This window comes from Neodiprion pinetum, chromosome 2 (genome assembly GCF_021155775.2).
Source record: "Neodiprion pinetum isolate iyNeoPine1 chromosome 2, iyNeoPine1.2, whole genome shotgun sequence".
Taxonomy (NCBI): domain Eukaryota; kingdom Metazoa; phylum Arthropoda; class Insecta; order Hymenoptera; family Diprionidae; genus Neodiprion; species Neodiprion pinetum.
The window spans coordinates 4628384-4651133 of NC_060233.1; positions in this window are offsets into that span (position 1 = coordinate 4628384).

Sequence of the window (22750 nt, forward strand, 5' to 3'; positions counted from 1 at the left end):
ATGCAACGCTCGCGCACGCTGTTCGATTCATCGTTACGTAACGCACCGCGTATACGCCGCATGGAGGCGACTTGCGGAACACAGAAATAGCCACCTTGTCGTAGCAGTCGACGAGGCGATATAGCCGAGAGGTACGATGAGAAGAAGAAAAGGACGGCGGAGGAGAGGGAGATGGGAACGGGCGTCGATCATTGAGCTTTAAGCACGCGCGAGCGGACGAGGAGGAGACGAGGAAAGGAGAGAGAAAGAGAGAGGGGGAGAGGGAGAAGGTGTTTATATTTTGCCGCAGAAATTTTTAACGGTTTTCGCTGCGTCGTATGGACATGCCTGTACATATAACGCGCCACGGTGATGACTGGAGGGTCAATTTATTACCGGTCATCAGGTGTATTTCATCGTGACGCAACGAGCTCCGCATGCAGCGCGAAAGGTACGCGCATAAGGTTCGGACAGTTCCCTGGAACCGGAGGAAGGGGGATAATTGTGAAGGGCCTTGAGGTGGGGGAGAAGATAAAAAAAAAAACAAATACGGAGTGAAGAGAGAGATAAAATGCAAGAGGAGGCGAAAAATCTGGGAAAAAAAGTATGACAGTGCCCCGCAGCCTCGCCATGGTCAATATCGTTATTTATGGGCGGAGAACTGTTCTCAATTTGCATACCGCCCACAAAAGGCACCGATAGTCAGATCGAGATTCGAGATAAGGGAGGTTGGCCTGCTCTACTACTCACCGATGCGCGATAGTTGTTACAGACCACGAAAACTCCCACGGGAAAGAGGACAACCGGAGAAGTCGAATTTTGTTCGTCGGAGAAAATTTCCTTCGTGTCTTTCTTTCAGATGAAATATCTGATCTCGATACGCGTAGTCTTTGCAGTTGATGATCCGCGGAAATTCTATTGGACTTCCGGAATCAAGGCGTGATTTAAGGACACAGAGGTTTTTGGGATCTGGGTTGTTATAAGGCGGGAGCTACTGTGGTCCGAATAATTATATATATATATTTATATGTATGTATATATGCATGCTCCAATAAATATATCCATTCTATTATTATGTTCAGACCTGGTGAGCGTAAATCTACGGGCTTAATCTCGACTCGCTCTTAAAGCCCGGAAGCGTACATGCCGCTCTATCCGTGTACCTCTGTGTGGATATGCTTACGCAATTCAAATGATAGCTCACACACTTATCGTGGAAGGTACGGATGAGTGTTTAGCCCCTTGATATTCTCGCACATTGTTCAAACGGCTTTAAAACCCGCTCCAGATTTATTGTTACGACCGGGAACCGCAACGAGCAATCAGCTAATTATTATACCTATACGGAAGTCAATAACGGTATAACCTTCCAGTCGCGATCTTTGAGTATCAATGGTCTGGCTCGACGTTATGGAACCGGAATGATGGGCAAGCCTTTTTCGTAACAGTCGAGCGAAGCGTGAGCGGAATTTTTATAGAAATCCGAACCAACGTTCGACGTACCTGATCAGATTCTCTACAATTTTCACCCAAAGTTGTCACCGTGTGCAATAAAATCGACCGGAGTGAAAAGTTTCTCGAACGTTTCGCCGATATAGGTGAAGAAATGGAACGAATTGTTTCCAGTTCGAGTTATACCCGCATAAAACACCCGGCGATAGAAATCAGCCGAGAGGCAAAAAATGACGGTTTAATTCCGAGAGCAGAGGATGGCCGAGTGCTCGGCGCAAGACTTACGGGCCCGCAAGTGAGGCCCGATCGGGGGGAGATCGCGTTCCTTGGCATCTCGCTCGGCACCGCCAAGTGCTGCGTGGGCAGGTGGATGACCCACGGTCATTTGAGCGGTTCAGGCAAGTGCGTCGGCAGGTAGGTGTACCAACAAGAAGGCCGGAGGCTGGGCCGTGTGGAGCCCGGTCGTTCTCGGCGTTGGTACCAACGAAGAGGACAAGCGCGTCGCAGGCGATCCGAATTCCGCGCTTTCCGTAATTTCGCGTCGCATCCTTCGAAGGTCGATAGGCGGCGTCCAGTGACGGTCACATTTGTCGTTTATGCCTCCAGGAAGAGTCCGGCACGAATGTCCCGAACCAGATTTTCGAGTTACACGCACAGATTCGGGCCGGTTATGCCCGGGTTTATCCTGTCATCGGGGTAATAACGATAGTAATCTGTCTACGAGCTGCCCGGACCAGCATATTAAACTCAAATGGATTTATCGCCCCGCTCATCTGAGCTCGACCGTGAATTCCATCCACCGCATAGTTGTCGACCCTTCATCCTCTGCGGTACGTTCTACAACGAGGCACGGCTCACGACGACTCGCGTATCGACGGATCGCCTCGAGGTTCGATCGCTACAAAAGGCACTCGTCCGAAAGCATCGGGGTGACAGTTAATTCGTCACGTTGCGGGACGGTCGGCGGTCCTAACGGAAGGGCAAAAGTCCAGGGGATAGTGGGGTCCGTTTTTGAACGAGCGTGGGCGTTCGGGACCATTTGCTAGACTCCACGCTCGGTGGAGCGGCTGGTGTCGGATGTCCTCCGGAGGCTTCGTCGGGATCCTCTTGGGTGTGTGGAGGCGGTGTGCGATCGGCTCGACTTCTCGATGCACCGAGGCTAAGGAGAGACGGAGCACTCAGGGCCCGGCTGTCTGCCTCTACCAGCGGTAGCTCATGGTAGCCGACGAGTGGTAGCCCAAGGCTACTAGAAGATTGCCGCCAGACAGATGGGTGAGGTGAAGAACTCCTGGCTGCCCGACTGGCTTAGCGTCTCCGGCTCTCTCTGGCTCTCCTCGTCTCTTCTTCTCCCGATGCGGAGGTGCCGATGCTGCCGGTGGAAGAGGAGATGAGATGAGATGAGAGGAGAGGCAAGGAGAGAAGGGTTACGCGCACTTCACTCGAGTCTCGTCCGGTGCCGAAGGCTCCGCTCGCCTCGCCACCCCCCCGCAGCGTCCGAGTTGGCAGCCGAGTTGGGCTGCCTTGCCTTGCCCTGCGGGGCCCAACCCAGGCCCACTTACCAGCACGCGAGTCTCCGCGGCCCGAAACGAAGGCATTAACCATGGATTTATTCGGAGGGCCCGAAATTGCCCGATTACGGTATTACACCCGGACCAAGTTGTAAAACCGATGTTCTGGGCCCGCGCGCATCGAATATACACACTCGTTCCGAGTCCATGGGTGGCAATTTGTGGTAATATTGCGAATGGCAAGGTAGCCATCCTCCTCTCGAACCCGAAGCCGTCTCCGAGTAGGTATACCTACGTATATACGTACAATGTAATAGGCGCGTATATAAACGCGTTGCACAGATTCGCCAAAGTTATTCACAAAAAACACTCCATCCTCCAAGAAAAACAACACAAAACTCACCCCTTGATTCTCCGCTGCCTCGACCTTCGCCGCCTCAAAAACTTTACTGTACCTGCGCTGTACCGTAGGTGCGTGGAACAAACGGTGCTGATTCTACTCGCCGGTGGAGCGTCGGCTCTGTCTGCATATATCACTGTTCACCTTCCTGACTTAAATGGCTCTGCGGCAAACGTATGCGTCGACAAATCTGCTACTTACTACCTAAAGATGAATTACGTACTCAGGCTACTTTGCTCGTAAATTACTCCCGTGACTAGGGAGTTTAGACTCACGTCCGCGCAAGCTCTGCGTCGGGTACATTGTGCCAAGCTGGATTTCAATCATAACGGAATATCCTGGAGGTCTTGATTTCGGACGTGCAAAAACGTACCAAGAGATATCCCATTTCTTTTAAGCATGATAATTCATCTTCGTTCTTTGTTCGTGCAATGCTGCGCGAGTGAGGTCCAGGGGTGTTGTTCACTCTCGACGCATCGATTAACCATCCTTCGCGTCGAAAGAAAATATCGATTATCTACCCTCACCCGTTGGGTAAATATTTTTACAGAGTAAATCAGTTAATTAGAAGTAAAAAGCTAGAGAGCAGGGGAAAAAAGACGAGCTTCTGAGATTAATTGATTCTGTGCTACCTCTCATCGTGCAAGCCTCGTCTTCGTATAATAATGGGCATCATTAGTCGGTTAGTCCAGAGTATTACGAAGGGCTACCACGTTGCGCCTCGAGCACGACCTTAGAGGAACTGACGCTGGGTGACAGGTAGGTGGAACTGAGTTTTCCGATTCTAGCATTCATTTTCATGATCGACGAAAATGTCGCGTATCGTTTTCCAGTCTTGGGATCGACGTTTCGTCGGTTTTCTTGCCTTTCCAACGCTTCGGTTAATCTCTTTCTACTTTTTGAACCAAGAGGAGAACAAAAGCACGGGAGCCTGATATTACCTTGCGAAACTTATGTAAAATCGGTGCGAACAAGTTGTAGGTCGCCTGCCGGAGTCAAACGGGAACTCTCTGGACAAATACGAGGCATGGGTTAAAACAGGAGCTGACTTTTTGTGCAGGAACAATTAATCTTAGCGGTCATAACAGGGACTGTTATCGATTACTCCTTGACTGGTAGCTCGGGGTGTCTGTCGCGATCCTTGCTACCGATATGCGTGCCCACCTTCGATTTGTCTCTCCCTCTCTTTCTCTCTTTCTTGTTCTCTCGGAGCTTTGGAGAGCCTTATCCCGACGGAGAAACGAGGGTCGCCCGCTGCAAGGAGTTGAGAAACTTTTCTCCCTCGCGTCCTTGGGGGGCCCGAACGAATCGCTGGTACCGGGTCCGAAATCAATCGATAAGACTCGTGCTCGAAGGAATAAATCATTCTTACTTTCGTCGAGGCAACTGTTACAAGTTGATCTCTGGTACCAGAGTCCATTTGTACCTTGGTCAAAGAGGAAGAAGAATGACAAAACGAAGCTGAAGAACGATGCCCGGTTTCGAATCGGTTGATTTCTTTTTTAAATTTTCAACGCTTTTCAAATCACTTTTTCATTCCTCATTGAACGGTGGGCGTGTTGTAGCTCCATGCCTGCAGGTATGCGGTGGTGCGCGGTAGTTCGAACAAGTATCCATACACGTGTCTCGGATGCTTTTGTCACTGTCAATATTCGAAGAAGCAAAGATTAGCTATCAGTGACTGATGGTTCTTGTTCGCCGCCCGGATCTACGGCAGCAGCTCTTCTGAATATACGGCATCATGAATGCTACGGTGATTGGGAACCGTCTACCGTATTGTTTTCAGATTATAGAACTAAGATAGAGGGAGCGAGATAGGGCGTACGGAATGAAGGATGCCTCCTCCTCGCTCAGCCCTCGGGAACTGACTGGTAGCCAGCCGTCACACATCCCTCTCTCATCTGCATCAACGCGCGCTAACACACACACGGATATTCTCACCCGCCAGCTACCTCGCTATCTGATCTTCACAAGCGGCCATCTGTTTCGCAGCTTCCGTGCTTAGTACCAATTGAGTTCATCGCTGGCGTTGAAATTAATCGCCGCTGCGAAACTCGATGAGTACACTTATACATTCTGGGGAATATGCAAAGTCTCCAAGAGGTGAAGCTTTTTTTGCCACTGTCGTTCTTTTTCACAATTTTCTTTTCAATGTTTCGACACCGCAGCGTTGTTCATCGGTTCCCGAAAACCGATGCAAATTCGACAAGAAGCTTTCGGAAATTTCTTGGATCAATCCATGTACTTCGATAACCCCCAAATTCCACGTTTAAATCGTCAGTTACTAACGCGCGTGATGCTTGTCAAATTTGGCAGATCGTATCTCACAGTTTACGAGCCTATTACCGATCGGTTATTATAAAATCAACAGAGTTTAGAACGCCTAGCGTTCTTAATGGGTGGGTATAACATAATGTATGTACCTACCTATGTAGGTAAGGATATTTAATCTCGTTATCGCCGGATCGGTTGGAAGAAAAAAAAAAAAAAAAACTTATCGTTCGTCGCGGGTGTTCCCGGGCGTATATCGAATCCAAAATATATCTACATATACATATACGTGTATGTATAATATACCGTCTCGGCCGATGTGAACCGGGCCCATACCGCGTCGGGGAATCCACGATGCCGATCGTCGAAGATCGTCGCGATCGTGCCGATGATGGCGATGATGGCTCCCGCGGCGGGAGGATCTTGGCCCTGAGGCTGTCCGGTGGGTCCAGCGACTGACGAAATCGCTCAGTCACTGTAAATACCAGTTGCCTGCCTCAGCGGGCACTATCTGATTCAAAATACGCGGGGGACACACCACGATATTAATGATCCCTTAACATTTACTCAAACTAGTCCGAGGCGTATCTCGTCTATCGGATGTATTGTATAATATATACATATCGACATGCATATACGTGTGTACGATACGTATGTATACCTACTTCCACTCGATCCTACGGTAGTACAACAGACGTCCAAGAGTAAATTCGATGCTTGTTCAAGATTGAAATCGATCGCGACAACATCGTTCCAATCGCACCCCGAAGTATTGTTTCAGTGGTTCGTAATTCGGATTGCCAAATCCTGCCGAATATTTGCCGGCTACCAGCATGACGCAATAAGATCATGACGATACATCAATTCTACTAACTCTTTGCCGAAAATTTATGTTGCTCAGTCTCCGAATGACGTTGATCATTCGTTTCTCGAGTCAGATTCCGATGTTTTTAAATTCAAGATTTATACCAGACCAAAACGTTATAACCTCAGCAATGAAGGTATTTTATGCTGAACCCGAACCCTTTTGATCACTACATTTCAATATCCGATGTGAACTTCGTCAGGAAAATGATTCTCAAGGCAAGTGTACTCGAGGTATTTTTATCCCAGGGGACAATTTACCGTAGTATTAACGACGACACGTCAAGACATGGACGTGCTAGAAGGCGCAGAAAGACTCGGAGGGATTCGCGAGGTACGGCGTGTAATTCGCTAGTACCTAACAGTAAACATTACCCTATTGTTACGATGAGCTTGAGGCGTTGTTCGAAGGTACTTAAGTTCGTTCCTCGCTCATTCCTGGTTCGTTGGAGGTTGGGTGTAGAATGCATTTCTTTGGCGACGGGATGGTCGGTCGGAAATCGTGAGCTCAAACGCTTCTGGCATCGATTCAAACCTCCTTAGTAGCTTCGACTGCATCCCGCCTGAGGTCAGCTGCATCCCATTGTGCTTCTGCTGCTGATAGCGCCGGATCGAAGCGGTGCTCGACGATGAAGAACCAATGTCGTGTCCTTATGGTAAAATGGAATTACCGCCACTTATGCGGCTCGCAATCGCTCACCTTTCAACAGACGTATTTCCGTGTAGGTGACACGAATATACACACACTCCAATGGTACCACTGGTAGCGAACGAGGCTCGCTTCTTTATTGCTGACTTGATCGTTTCTACGCACGCGTTGGTATACCTACGTGTTACGTGCGTAAATGTACCGAGCAGAGTATGCGAGTGCGGACAATCGTTCCTCGCTTACGAAGTAAAGAATTTACCTACTTTGTGTAATTGTCTAGGAAAATGAAGTCTAGGAAACCCGAGAGCTCCGGTCTCGACCGTTCAAAGGATCGGTGAGCCACGGAGGCTGTTATACTGTAACGAAAATTCGTAATTAGAAAATTCGTTCCAGAGACCGGATTCATTTCCTCAAACAATTGTAACTCCTTAGAAGATACACGCACATTAAGAATTTTGGTGAAAGGTACGACGAGCGCATGCTCATCGATTTTTCTTTTTTATCCTTTATCGGGGAGTTAATTGAATCCTGGCATCGCGTGGCTCATCGCGAGTACAGTTCGGTAAATTGAGCCCCGTGTGATTACTGCAGAGTCGAAGAACAAAACTGGACCGTTATATCCGATGCTCGAGGATTGGACATGCTTGTGTCAAGCCGAGTGACGGCCATCGACCGAATTCTGATGCTCGAACGGTGAAGCAAGTGCGAAAAGGCCCTTCGAGAATGGCCAACCTCTAAGAATGCTCGACATTCGATAGCGAGAAGTCAGTGCCCAGAAGCCAGCACTATCGTTCGTCGACTATCACACCGTTGACAGTGACGACAATGCGAGCAGCAACAACAGATCAAAAGCACGGACCTGATCCCACAAGTCGATCGAACCTTCGCCAAGACAGACCAGCTCTGCTCCAGATCACTCAGAGATTTGTGATCGGTACATTAATCACGTAACGCGTATCATTATTAAGACGTCGAACCGACGATAATCATTTCGGTCGACAGCGACCACCGTGTCGTTGCTCGAATATTTGAGCTATCGTGAGAAACCGCAATACCACAGCAAGGAAAATTCGGTCCCTGACAAGAGAAACCGTGTTTTCTTTCCGCTTGCAGCGTATTACTGAAGGTGCATAACGCGGAGGATGAATACGCGGACTCTCGAGTCGGTCTCGAACCGGGCTCGCAATGGGTTAGTTAATAACGTCAACAGCTGGACAATTGCCAGGCTGCAGCGGTGAGAGCAGCGTGAGCAGCAGCAACTACAAGGAATATAGAAACTTGGATTACCGCCTCGTAACGGCGACGATAATTGGAAAGAACCAGGATACTATGGCTCGGTCAGGTCGGCATCGGCATTTGCTGCCGGATGGCCAGCCGCGCTTTTCATACTCCAACGCCGCACGTGTAACGCTTACGCTTCCCAGCCACAGACGCTTCTAGAAAATACATACGTGTCGTGCAAATTTGCAGACTAATTTATGGCCTCTTTCCTTCGGTTCTGTCTGCGCGGGCAGGTGTTGCAGCGTTGGACGCAGGTACCCGCTGCGAAAGGAGGACACCCGATGATACCGCAAATCCATGTCACTGTCATTCGACTTTCCCGAGATACCTCAATCATCGTTCCTCCCTATCGAAGCCTGGAGTGCGTTAGCATCCTTTTTCACACCCCGATGAAGCCTCGGTCAGCCATCGGCACTGATCGGTTCATGGTCATCATCGGCGAAGTAACACTCAATGCTTTAGGACAGGAACCTTATTCGACAACGAATTGCAAAGCATTGCCACCTGAGTCGAGCTGGGTAATGAAGTAGCCAAAAGTTAATAAAACTTTTGACTTTTCCTCCACGTGTGTTGGCAGCACACATTGTTTTTTATCATCACAATCGACGCTACCACTCTTAATACTCAATTTCTTTGAGAAAACATTTACTTTTCTTGTTGTGGCGACGGAATGTCATGTAAGTTCTCAAATAAGAAAGTGGAAGGGGAACCTTGTGTCACCCCGATGGTCACGATCGCGAACAAAGTCACGTGGGAAGGGTTTTCCACTGCGAAGGTTCACCGACAAGTCGAATTTCACGATCTGGGCTTCGGCGCATGGATTACGGAGCCAAGTAGAGGCGCGGAGCGTCGAGTCGGTTGCAATTAGGAGATTAGCGGCTGGCCGAGGGGACTAATGGACGAGTGCTTGGATATCTTCGACCCCGTGGAACTCCGCAATTACGCATCGCGGCCACGTAATGGCGGTTCGAAGCGTCGCGCGCCACGCACACGTTTCGCCTGACGGTGTAGTTGACCGACGTGTGTGGGATGAACCGACGCGTTCCATCACTCAGTAACGAGCTGGTACCCGGCAACCCAACCGAACCCATCCCAACGGCAACGCGTATACACATTATTTCTCATTCTTTCTTTTCACGCTCGAGAAATAATTAAACCCATTGCTTTTTAATAGCCGCGTTGGGCCTACGGGAGTTTCGTTTCGTAGAATCTGACGTAGGTACTGTACCTTAACCAAGTACTCCTCAGGGTGCATCATCTTCTACTTCTCTTCAGCCTCTTTTACGCCGTTTAAATATATTTTCAAATTCATGGACAGAATAAGCTCATTTCACGGGTTATGAAAGGCAAAAAGAAACGTCAAAGTAAATCCGGCTTACGGTTTGAAGCCACTGCTGGTACTTAAACCCCTTTTAATTATCAGTAAAACGCCAGAGTGAAGCATTACACGTGCACCTATACTTTCCACGGCGGAACTCGTTTTGGGGTTAAAAGAGTAGGAACAACCCGGGGCAACTAATTGACGGTGAACGGGTGTCCAAAATGAGGCACCGTGTGCGAGCCGAGTTTAAAAGACAGGTATACCTGTATCAGATGTTCTCGTAAGGATACGTCTGGTTACACGCGGCATTATATACCTACGTATATACGTGTGTCGACATATTCGTAATTGATACCGCGTTCGTTTCAATCTAGATATACGCGTGATAAGACGAGCGCTCGGAATAAATGACTTCTGATAGAAAGAGATCAAAACGAAAGTCGCTTTACCTGACGTATTATTTCGGTTTCAAATATCATTATTCCACAGCGGAGACCCGGCTTAATCGCCTCACACACGCCATTCGCGCGATTACATTATTATACATCATGGCATATGCTGTACAACGTAACACCGCGGGTCTCAATTGTCCCACTTGTTAATAAAATCTCGCATAAATTTTGTGCAACGCTATAATAACGGTATGAATGGAATGTTTACTTTTTATCTTTTTCGTCCAACGTTGCTAAATTCAATTTGACCGAATCTGATTGAATTTAACGATGAATAAAGACCCGTACAACTTTATTTGACAGGACTACGTCACGCCGAGTAACAGCGAGTCGGTGTATGTATAATATCAAGTTTCTCTTCTCTTTTATTTTTTCTTCATCTCTTATCGTCGCAATTGCTCACGCCTCCGTACGAAACAAGATTCGAATCTGTATTCGCGTCATTTGTCAAAACTATAATAATACGATCAATCACAACTCTCGATCTCTCTAATGCCTCGGATATGGCCAGCTATGGAATAATCAAACAACCCTGGGGATAGGAATCTGAAATTTGTTCGCAGGGAAAAACGGCCGTTCTCCAATTCCTGGCAAGAATATAATCGTGCCCTCGATACGGGGGTGAAAAAACGTTGAACTCGAGGCATGGGAGGAGGAAACTTTCAAGTAGCGAGAACCTTGTGACAAAGAGAATCGCGCGGAGTTTCTCGGTTCGGCCTTCCGTTGGAGCACTAGAAACGCGTGAGGCAATTCGGGGGCAGAGGGCCCGCGGTCGTCTATCCTGAGGGAGGAACGCAGTGAAGTTCGCCGCGTCTGGCTAAGCCCGAATCCATAAATAGCGAGCAATTTTCACCGCGATTCGTGGTCAACTTTGACCCAGACCCGCGACAGTGACGAATGGCATCCCGTTTCCAAGTTCTATTTCCTCTTGCACGCGTGTATCTTACGGCTATCTAAAGAATCGCGCGCTATTCTCTCCACTCTGCAGGCCGCCGTCGAGGGGCGGACGTCGCGAAAAACGGCGTGAGTCAGGCGCCGAGACGCCCGGCGATCAAGAAGAAGGCGTCGGCGTAGGCGCTCCGTGTCACTTGGCGTGCCTTTGGCCCCAATCTTCTTCGTCGATCCTTTCGTCCTCGGTCGTTATATTTCTCTTTGCCGCTTTCTTCTTTCGGCCGATATTTATGCGCGCCTCGGATCAGAGGAATTATAGACCAAGAAACACAGAGAATAACACGTAGCCTGGGTTAATTTATTGCTGGAGAATATATCGCAACGAGTAAGACATACATCTGTTAGCGATATGCTTTATTCGGTCTGTTTCGCGTTTCCTCGACAAATGTTTGGTCGAAATTGTAACCCAGTTGTTGTTAATACGTGAAAATGCTGGATGCAATAACAGCGAAAACTATGCGGGGGCTCAATTTCTCGTCTCAACCTGTCTAATTAGAGTGTATTCCTTAAAAGGATCGATGCACGCATCGGGACGGAGGTTTGATCCGAAACGGAACGCCCGCAGCGACGTATCGTCGGGGATTTTATAGACGCAGCAGGACGCCGTGCAAAATCGAATATAAGGGCCGAGAAAATATAAAGGATGCAAAACGAAATCGATATTGCGAATAAATATGGAAATAGAATGAAGCACCGGTGAGTTCATATACATACCTAGAACGAAAAACGACTCAATAAAATCCCTCCGGCTACATGGCGTGACGCCACGCGATAAATAGATGGATTCCACATAATGATTATTCTATACTTTTCGTTCATCTGCACATCTGTAACATTAAACGTACGCCTCACGCGAACTCACGCCTTGATTTCGGCGTTGAAAAAAATCTATACGGTAAGTCGATCTGAATAATTTCTTCGCACGCAGAGGATTGTCGAAAAATTATCCTTGATCCGTAATGGAAACTTGATATAGATCATTTTTGAAATTGCAGCGAAGGTTTTAACAGGCCGTGGATCCAAAAGCTCGCGCTTTCAGCAGTTTTTGCGAAAACAGGTCGTTCTAGATTTGGCAAATATTCTACGGGGCGGGTTTGAAATTCTTAATTTGAAAAGTTCTGAAAGTGCCAAGTTCCGAATTTTTTGGTGGCGAAGCTTAAAGTGAACTTTGACATCAAAGGTTCAAATGGTCTTAAACCCGACGCTCAAAGTTCCTAAACTGCAGAAATGAGGATATTTAAAAATCTGTAACATCGAAAATTCTGAGTTATCGAAAATTTGCAGTTCTGCGAATTTCTGGCTCAGTTCGATTTCATCACTTTGATCTTTCTTTGTTCTGGATTTTCGATATCCTTACGTTTGGAAACCTGATCATTATGATTTTCGGTTTTTTTGATTTTTCTGAACTTCACGATAGCGGAAGATTATTTTTCGGAATTTTGCTCCATCGTAACTTTACTTTTCCGAACTTTGGCCTATCGTAACTCGAATTTTCGATATCCCGCATTTCCGAACTATCAGCCGTCGTTCGAAACTTGATTATGTCTTCAAAGTTAGATTTCTTTGCTTCGAGTCTCGCCACCAAATAATTCTGGAACTTCAATCCCGCCCCTATTCTACAAGGGTGGAGGGCGGCTAACATGGCAGAAAAGTCCGATAAGCGTGCATAAAAGCTGGAAGACGGTTGATCGCGCTACATCGGGAACCGCGGTTGGTGCAGCGGCTATTTCGAGCAGCACATGCAGAGAGCGTCGGGCGCTGAGCGTTTATAACGTAAGCCGACGGAGTCTCATTAGAATACTAAAAGCTATTCAGCGTAGCGGTTTCAAAGAGTTTTCAACGGGCGCGCGCTTACGTAGAAACGTAGAGACGGAGAGACGCGGAGTCCGCACATTAGGTGTCCTGCACCGGGCTTTGCTATTGTCCGGAGCGATGCAGCCGCAACCGCAGGACGGAAAGCTTAAGGCTGCAGCAAGAACTAAGCTACGGCGCCCCCGTGCCGCATTGATAGCATATAATACTCGATACTATTATAAGTTATTGTGCCATTGTCTGCCGGCGTTCTTCTTCTCCGCCGCTGCCGCTGCCGCTGCCGCTGCTGCTGCCGCTGCCGCTGTTGAGCGCTGCGGTTTTACGTTTTCTGGACTCTGCGGGCGCTGCAGCCCGGTTTTATAACCTTCGCCAACGGTACACACCCCACATTATTTAACTCCGTGGGCTTAGACGTCGAACTTACCCACACACCGATCATGCGCACTCACCGTTGCACGCCGTTACTCAATTTATGCACGACTCCCCCCCCCCCCCCCCCCCCCCCTTTACCACCCCCTCCAGCCTTCCGCACTTCTCTGCCTTTGCAGGCCAACGACGCGGAGAGACGCGCCTCTTATTGTCTGACGCCGTGCCAGTCGAGACGAGGATTTTTTTTTTATTTAACATTCTCTTTTACAACACTTTTACATGCTACACTTGAGTATGCAAATAAACACTTTTCAGATGTTTTTTCTGTGAATGTATATTCGATAAAAAAATGTTGTCCGATAGACCCAAATTCAATTTTTTACTGTATGGTGAAACTAATTTTTGTTCTCGCCGATCACAGGCAATTATTTAGTCACTGACGTTTGGTTGAAACATTTTATTCAATCAACTTGCCAGTGTCGTTTTTTTGCGGATTTCATAGAATAGGATGAAACTGTAACAAAATTATTTATTCAAGTCAGTGATTGATTATTCAATGCCAATAAATCATTGACTTTATTTGGAAATGTTATTTGTTTGATTGAAAAACAAAAAAAATCTATCAACCATATTGTTTTGCTGAAAATACTGTACTTTTTTTCCAAGAATGCAAGGATCTTTTTTTTCGCTGCAATTCACAGACCCTGCCAAGAAAATGCATAAACTGTTGACGTGAAATTTATAAACAAGATCGTAAATTGGCTCACCGCTGCAGGATGAGAGAAAAGTCGTTTACGTATTTAAAGTCGAACCGTAAAAATTTATGGGTTGAAAAAAATCGTCGCTTATTAATATATTTTCTCTCAAATTGCGAATAATTCTTGGTCGTGATTTCTGGCGCTGTTTTTCAGTCCCGCGCGCGTTTCAGGGAAACAGTTCTAAGCTCCTTCGCAGCGTTATGGGGGTTTACTTTTTCCACGAGTATGTATAACGACGCGGTGATCTTCTATGCACACGGAGTGCCATCGGTGTGCCACTATTCCGTTTGCAGGCTACCGTATTAAGGTCTATTCACAGTTAAGCCTTGGCGCACTTTTTTTCTCTACCACAGCCAATTTACATACACGTACAAGTTGTCCGGTGGGAGATAAGCTAACAACAAGTTAACGATACGGATAAACCGAGTGAGCGCAGGCAATTCCAGCGAGTTATTAGCGTGATTGCGGTTCCGCGAATTATCCTTTTTAACATTCTGACAATCACGTTAACGCCGCGCCCCGACGGGCTTACGCAGACCGCGGAAGTCGCTGTTTTCTCTAATCGGAAACAGGCTTCTCACATTCTGACAATGAGATCTCCTCTGTCTCCGGAGCTCCTGCCTCACATTATACGACGTGCGCAAGCCATACACGCTGCGTGACCGCACATCTTATGCAGCAAGAGTTTCTAGACAACCGGTGAAGATCCTCACGTCAAACCGCAGCTCCGGCCACTCGCGCATCCTGGGACATTACAATCCTGTATTATATTACCTGCGCTTCGTGCGAAGCGAAATTCTCCAGGACATAACGCAACCACCGGATTTCCCACCGTAGGCGAAATTTTTTATTTTTATTTTTATTTTTATTTTTTTGCCGTCAAAACTTTCCGGAAACCGTACAGAGTCTGATAATTTCAAAATACGGACGTTAAGATGGGGAAATAATTTATGCAGATTTGGTATTCCCTTCTAACGATAAGACTAGAAACTCACACTTTGCTTGGTTTCGTGCTTACGAATCGCTCCGCAACGTCCGTCAAGATGCGGTTTACTGCTGTGTACATATAAGAGGATCGGATTCCTTATCGTGGAGAGAAATTTTCCGCTCCCCGATCCCGCACATCCGCCCACGCGGCTTGAGATTGAGAGACTCGAGTGTCGGTACGGCGGAAGACAGGAAAAAACGTGTGGCGTGTCTCGATTAGGCGTGTACGCGATTTGTCTCGTCCCTAACTAATTACCGGTTTTCTTGTCTCGTTTGTCGTCTTCCTCCGCGGCTCAAAGACAACTGGAAACTCAAAAGTCCCGCACACGGAGACACGGTGAAACAGTTCGGAACGAACGACGTCTGGATGCAGAGAACAAAGAAACGTCTAGAAAATATTAATTATTATAAAGGAATGAAAATTTGCAACGACCGTTCCACGATTTCCGGCCAACGTTTTCCACTCCTCGATACCTACGATTCAACTTTCCGAAGTTTTCGGTGTTCACGTTTGAAGATTCGATGACGGAACGACGACTCGGAGATCAATCTTAAAATGACAAACGTAGACCAACCCTTGAGCCATGTTTTCTACGACGATCGGCATTCGTGAAAGCGTATTCCCTCCTCACGAACTTGGAAGATGAATCTTAGGCGAATGCTGGAACGGGATCGCGGATAGTAATTACGGGCAATCGTTCACAGAGCGCGAGGAGTAGTTTTACAAGGTGTTAAAACAGTAATCGAATAAATTGAAGGCACGAAGCGGCTCCGGAGGATCGAAAGGAAGGATTGAACGCGGGGAGAAAAATTCATGCCCGAGCCCAGCGGCTGAGTGACGGACACGCCGGCGCATGTCGGCCATAAAACGACGTGTCGTACACAGGGCCCTAGAACCCGAGTTATAAAGCTTGGTGGGACATCTTTATTGAACGAGCGATGGGCCAGTTAGAGTCCTCCAAACTTGTAAATACCAGATATGAGTTGTATTTCTTTTCCGAGAGATGCGGCGCGTCCACGCGCTCCGACTTGGTCCACCATCCCATACGCCAGCTGCCCACGTTCACATGTTACCCACAGGAATTAATTTGTCTGCTCACTTATTCGGCTATCTTCAAATCCGACGGTCCCCCTGCAACCCCCTAGACCCGGATGCATCGCGCTCTACTCGATCCCATAAACCCAGCCATCCACGGTCCTGAAGACCTGTAGTCCTTCTCCGCGTCATATCCGGATACTCGATTTTGGATTTCACTTTCAAACTTCGGTGAGATCGATTGTGATTCGTAAACGATAGGCTTTCTGGTCGGTTAGAATTCCCGGGAGATCTGGTTTTACAACTCGAGATAGGAAACAAGTGTCGAGAAATCGAAAAATCGTGTCTTGATTGTATGTAACTGTAGATAACGTACGTTACTTTTATTTGAAGAATGCTTTTATGAAGATACTTCAGGTATGCAACTAATATTTGTTTAATTAAAATACTCTGTGATTAATAATTCTATACTTATCTCGGAAGAGAGCTGAGATACGTATTCAAAGTACCTAATTTTTAATAAAAATACATATTAAAAGTTTGCTAGGAAGATACTAAAAGTATAATTTGGTTAGTTGTGTCGATAAAGTGTGTGAGTAATTAAAATTTTAATTGAAACAAGACTGAGTAAATAATAAATGTTGATGATTATTGATAAGCGTAATTTTATTTTCAGATTTAATTAAGAATTTTATCGTTTTTTAAAGTTTTAGAAATTTCTCCGAAATCCGAGAATTCTCGAGTAACGAGAAAAAAAAAACTAAGTTGAGAAATCTGAAATCCAGGTAAATAAGAACAGGCTGCGAATTCGACGAGATGATTAATTTCGGCTGAAATCACATTAATTACTGTTCATACTTTCTTGCATAAATCTTCCCGGACTCCCTTTAACCACCGGCTTTAATCTCGGCTGGGTTAGACCCTGACCAACTCATATCGCCCGTCGCAACCCTCATCCGCTGGGATTATTGAAAAGAACCGCAACGTTTACTCGACGGTCTCGTTATCGCTCTTTCAGCCGTGGGTGCAGCCCCAGGTTGTTTAAGACGTGTGGAAATGAAAAGAAACATTGAGAAATAAGAAGCTGCGACACGTATCGGTACAGAAACATTCAGTCAATTCTTGTCATTATCGTCATTAAAATTAGTTTTGTAACGTTAAAAAATCTTCAAGAATGAATTAGTTAATCGATGAGAAATTGTTTTTCATCAATTGTACCTACAAACTGTCATACACGAACAAATAAGAAGATGAGAGGCAGAAGATCACCAAAGAAACTTTTGCTGCACCGATAACGAAACGTTTATATCTCATTGTGAGATTGTGTAATACAATTCCATTGCTGCAGAAGCGTTAAGAATCTTGGCAATGAGAATGAGCGGCGATAATCCAGAATTTCCCAGGAAGTTGCGGGTCGTGGATTTAGATATCGAGGTGAGGAGCCGGATGAATAAAAGGATGAGGTAAGAAGGTAGAGGCAAGGGGGGATCGGCGACTTGACCATGATGCAAAAACAGCGCTGTGGCGAGGCGGCGAGATAACGAGCCTGCCCGGAACCCGTTATCGGAATTTTATCAGGTCGGTAGCTGCTGCTTTGGTATTTCCTCTTTTCTCCTCCTCCAACTTTTAATTATACTCAAGGAGGATGACGCAACGCCGCGGTCGTCGTACGAGCCACGGAAAAATCGTGCATGCCGCACGCGGAGCTCGTATACAACTCGCGCTCGTTCGATTTCCGATATATTTATTGATAGCGCGCCGCACCCTTGCGTGGCGGCCTCGAAAACCGCCCCCCGTTGACCGCAGCGAGATTTCGTTTAGCGGTCGCGTGTTGGTTGCGAGACGCCTTCGGCGACGCTTCTTTCGTCGACCGGTGTCCGAGAGTTCGTTATTATACCCCGCGCCGATCGGATTCTAATTTTTTATTACCACGCACCTCGGATCGACGGTAATCTTCTCTCGCCTGCCTCTCACCGCCAACGACTACGGGGAGAAATTTTTCCCCCCCATTGCACGGGCGAAAATGGTGCGATATAAAGCGTCGATTAATCATTCACCGTACAACGTAGGATGCGGCATGGACGATCACCGGCAATTAACCTTCCTTGATTAGCGCCATTGTACGACATTGTTCATCCATGGTTGGGCCGATTTCCCAGTCAGGATTTCACGCGTACACAAACCAGGCAAATCGACGATCCTCTCGCCGTATTACCGGGCTTCAAGTACACGAAGAACGTGCCCAAAGGGCACGTGCGAGGAACGTCGAGGCGACGACGTAACGCCGAGAGGCCAAAGACGACGGGTAAGGAATGTCACCGACGCCCACGGTTACCCCTCGTATACTGCACCTCGGGCAACGGTCCACTCGGGATAAGCCGGACTTAGTCGGTCCAACTGTCAATGGTCCCCTAGCCTTGGTCTGACGTGGACTTGTAAGATGTAATAATGATGTAAGAAAGCGTCTGTCGAGCGAGAGTGGCAAGGGTATCGAGTCATTCGGAGCGGCGTCGTTCCGATACCCTCCGCGGGGACAAAACATGGCCCGGGAGTCGAGATAAGAGTCAAGATAATTTCCAAAGCCGGACGGCAATGCGCGGTGTGACACTTTGGGGTACAGGGTACTAAAGATTTTTCCAACACTTTTTCGATCCTTCTCCCGAAGACAGTGCTGCTAAAAGTTATGGGCACGGATCTGGTGATCCTCTGATCTTTGGAGCGGTCGCACAGGGGTGGCTTAAGGGGAGGAGGTACAGCTTGGTTGATCTAAAATTATACCTATTTTTATATTTTTTTTCAAATAAAATCAAAACACTTGGAGCAATTTTAGTTTGAGGGCTTTATTATTTGCAGTTTCGAGAATATTTTGGAATTTTTTGTTTATTATTTATTTTTTTTTTGTTTTTTATTTATCCGGTCGATTTGACATTTTGACACAATTTTTGAAACTTGTTTATAGACTCGAACTTGTGGCTAGATTTCAGAATTTTGATCCGAACATTATTTTAGTCAATTTTTTGGTCGAACAATGACAACTTTTGTTTACAATTGTAAATAATTAAAAACAATTTCTTTTTCTTTTTTTTAACAACCGGGCTCCGAGTTCAAACCCAAAGAGGTGCTTTCAACTCGAGAAAATGTTTTTCTCTCTTACAAGTTGGACAGTAATGTCATGATATGCGCCATGCCACCGTTTTGTTATTAATTCCAATGAAAAATTTTTCAAATGTTCTTGAACCTGCAAACAATAAAGTTCTCAACTCCAAGTGCTCCAAATGTCTTCACTTTCTAAAAAAAAAAAAAAAAACACCTAAAGATAGGTATGATGTTAGACCGTCCAAGCAGTACCTCGCCCCCTCCCCTTAAAGAACTGCGGGATTTCTGTAGAATATATTTTCCACGGTCAACCGTCTGCCGCAGGTTGCACCGAGCGTTGCAAAAGTGGAAAAGAGAGATAGGCAAGATGTATGGTAGGCACATTATTATTTCTGAGTGCGTAGGGACAGAGGCGAGCGGCAGTCTCCCATACCGCAAAAGCTGTTACCATCCTCGGGGCGTCCTCGGGGCCGTAGCCAGGTAGTACAGCGTCGAGTGCCCGGTTCGAGATAGCGGGGGGGCATTCAATGCTGATTTCTGCTAATTCCGCGAGTAATGTTGTGGATTCTATTGCCGGCCGCGTGCTCGCCGCGGCTCGCTCACCCAGCTTACGCGAATGTCCTCAAATGGCGTGCGCGAGTAATTGTTTTCCTAGGCTCGCACCACCGCGCTGCTTAGCTGGCCCCCTTTCCCGTATGCCAGGCACACTCGTTGGTCTCGACATGGGCCGCTACCAACCATCCGCAGTCCTCAAACCACCCGCCAATAGAGAAACTAATGGAGTGCGGCTCGCCGTCTCCATCCACCTGCGTAGTGCGCTTCTGATATTTTCAGTTCCATTTGTATGCCAGCGAAAGCCTTGGCACGCAGTTATACAGCGTAAGAAATGACGATGTTAAAATTGACGAAAAGTTGCAGGTGTGGACTTGAATGGAACAATTTTCGCAGTCGATTCGGAACTTGAAGGTCAGATAGTTTTAGATTATGATCAAAAAATTTTCCATTCAAGTCCACATCGCATTTTTTTGCAGTGTGACAGGACATGCCTAGCTTGGAACTCATCCAAAGTGAAGAAACTTTGACTCTAGTCGATTTCACGGGGTAGCTTGAACTGAGTTTAGCGCCAAAACCATGGGGATCGTGATGCTGGACAATTGGGGTCACAAAACACACCCCGCATACATTTACCGTCTTTGGTTACTATCTTCTACCTTCAACGAAACAGCGTCCCGTTTTTCCGGGGTCCCAGCCCACCAAGGAATCCGCGCCCAGCACCTCGCCTATGTCCGTTGTATTGGACCCAAATTCGTCCACCCACGCCGTGGTGTCTTTAGCGTTAGAGACATGACTAACGTCTTGTTCGAGGGCGATGAATAGTAATTTATTGTAATGCGGCTTCGCCTCTGTACGCCGTTGGGTCGAGGCGAGAATAGAAATGGTAGGCAGCAGACCGGTGGGAGAAGTCGAGGCTAGGCCATGCTTCACGAGCGTATTATCGCGGTGCATGAGGGACTCGAAGTGATGGGCGTAGATAATTGGTCGCGTGTTCGAGGAGCCCTTGGAACCAGCGCGGTAGTTTTCCTCGATCCACTGCCGCAGGAATCGGAGAGAAGAGTCACCTGCGCAGCTGACCGATCAAACAGGTACAGTGGGCATGCACGTACCTGAGGATACCGAGCGATGTAAACGCGGAAAGCGTTTCGTTACGTGGGAGCTTGAAGGTGCTCTCCAACGCTCGACCGTACGTCACTCTCGCCTGTTCGCCCCATTATCGGGACCCTCGGCACGTACTAACCCTCGTCTCGTTAACACCGAGCGAATGCCAACCCAGCCACCATGCAAACGCTTCTCCGCCGGCGAGTCCACACGCCGAGTGTCTTTCCGAGCTCTTGGCTACCGCTGTTGACGGCCCAGCGACGCCTGTCCCACAGCTGCGGGTAACGGACTGCCTTATGCACCGTCTTCCATGGTCCTCCTGCAGTCCCTTGTCGTGAGATTCCACATGAAACAAGGTCGAGAAAAGCGATAAAAAAGAGGGAAGAGACTTTCGTGGATTCTAAGCACGCTGGAGTGGTTTTTGGAAGTCGCGAGATGCGACGAAGCCGCGTTTTTCGGATTCAGGATGATTCACCAGTCCGAAGAGAGGCGCGACCAGAAGCTTTGACTCCGTCAATTGTCCTCCGGATGATTTTTCGTCACTTTGAAACTCGAGCTGATTGGAATTGTTAGAATTTCCGAATCGCTAACACCCTTTTCGAGAGCTAGACGCTGATCGAAGGCGGCTGGTAGTCTTTGGTATCGGAATGCAGTCAGGCGCCAGAGCCGAAGACATTCACGAGTTGTTCCCGACGCCCTCGACACCTCGGCTAACAGCAACTGGCCATGTAGGGTAGCGCCGGCCCAGGATTCCCGGCATGTGAACTGCTCCTGCCGCAGGATGCGCGACAGGACAGTAGAGATGGACTAGCCGGTAGCCCACGTCAACGGTTCCGCGAGTCCTCCGGCAACCTGGATTATACAGAAGAGTAAGTAAGTCGCGTGGAGAGTATTCCGCTGAATCAGACATCACGGAGTTTGGTTCGAGCGGCATACATTTATAAATATGCAGAGAAAAAGAGGCGCGGAACAATCGATCAAGCTGGTTTCGTTCTCATTTTTGTCGCGTAACCAGAGTGGCCCGCGTTTAGTCACGACACACGGCATCGCGGCAGGGAATTACCGGGTATCGTTAAAAAATCGGATCAAGCCACGTGCCGCCGGAATACTTTCTAATTCATCTGTAAATGGAGACTGCTAATTTAATGACTGGATCGGCTCACGGATCGAAGAAGAGGGCCGAGGAGGCGTTGCTGCAGACACGGTCAGGCAGCCTGCGCCCGAAGCTGCAGACAGACCGAGGTGCGGAGGTGAGCAACCGAGAGCAATATCACCGAGGGATACGCGAGCGAGCGTGTTCCCATCGCGTATTATCATAATTTATAAATTATAACACACACAGACGCACGCGCGGACGCAACGAGTGTCGTAGTTACGGTATAGAGATCAGGGTCCCGAGCGATTGCAGAGGTAATATCGCTCGCAGGAACCGTTGTAGGTGTGAATAATAACCCGCCCCTGGGCCTGACTATCGGTTTCAATTTAATTAACAGCCTTCGAATCGCCATAACTCACTAATTATACGATTTCAGAACTCGTCTCAACGCGGCCGCTGTAAATAAATGGGCAAAAATTCCGGCTCGATAAAAAATCCACCGCTGAGAGCTGCCTCGATATCCTCGAATGCAGTCGAAAACCTCGATCAGGATTGTCTTCCCCGGGGTACGATATCGTCCGTCTCTTCGTCGGAGACCTGGAACTGGATCATCGCGATATGTGCAACGACTCTGTTCGTTCCAATTTACGTGTGCCGATGAATTTCACAACAATCGGGAGAAACAAATCGCTATCTGATCGATTTAATGAAAAATTTGTATAATCCTGCAGAGGTGTGGAAAGGCTATTGGAGATATACTTTGTTATTCCTGTGCAATAACACTCGCGGGTGTTTTACGAGGAAGATGATCT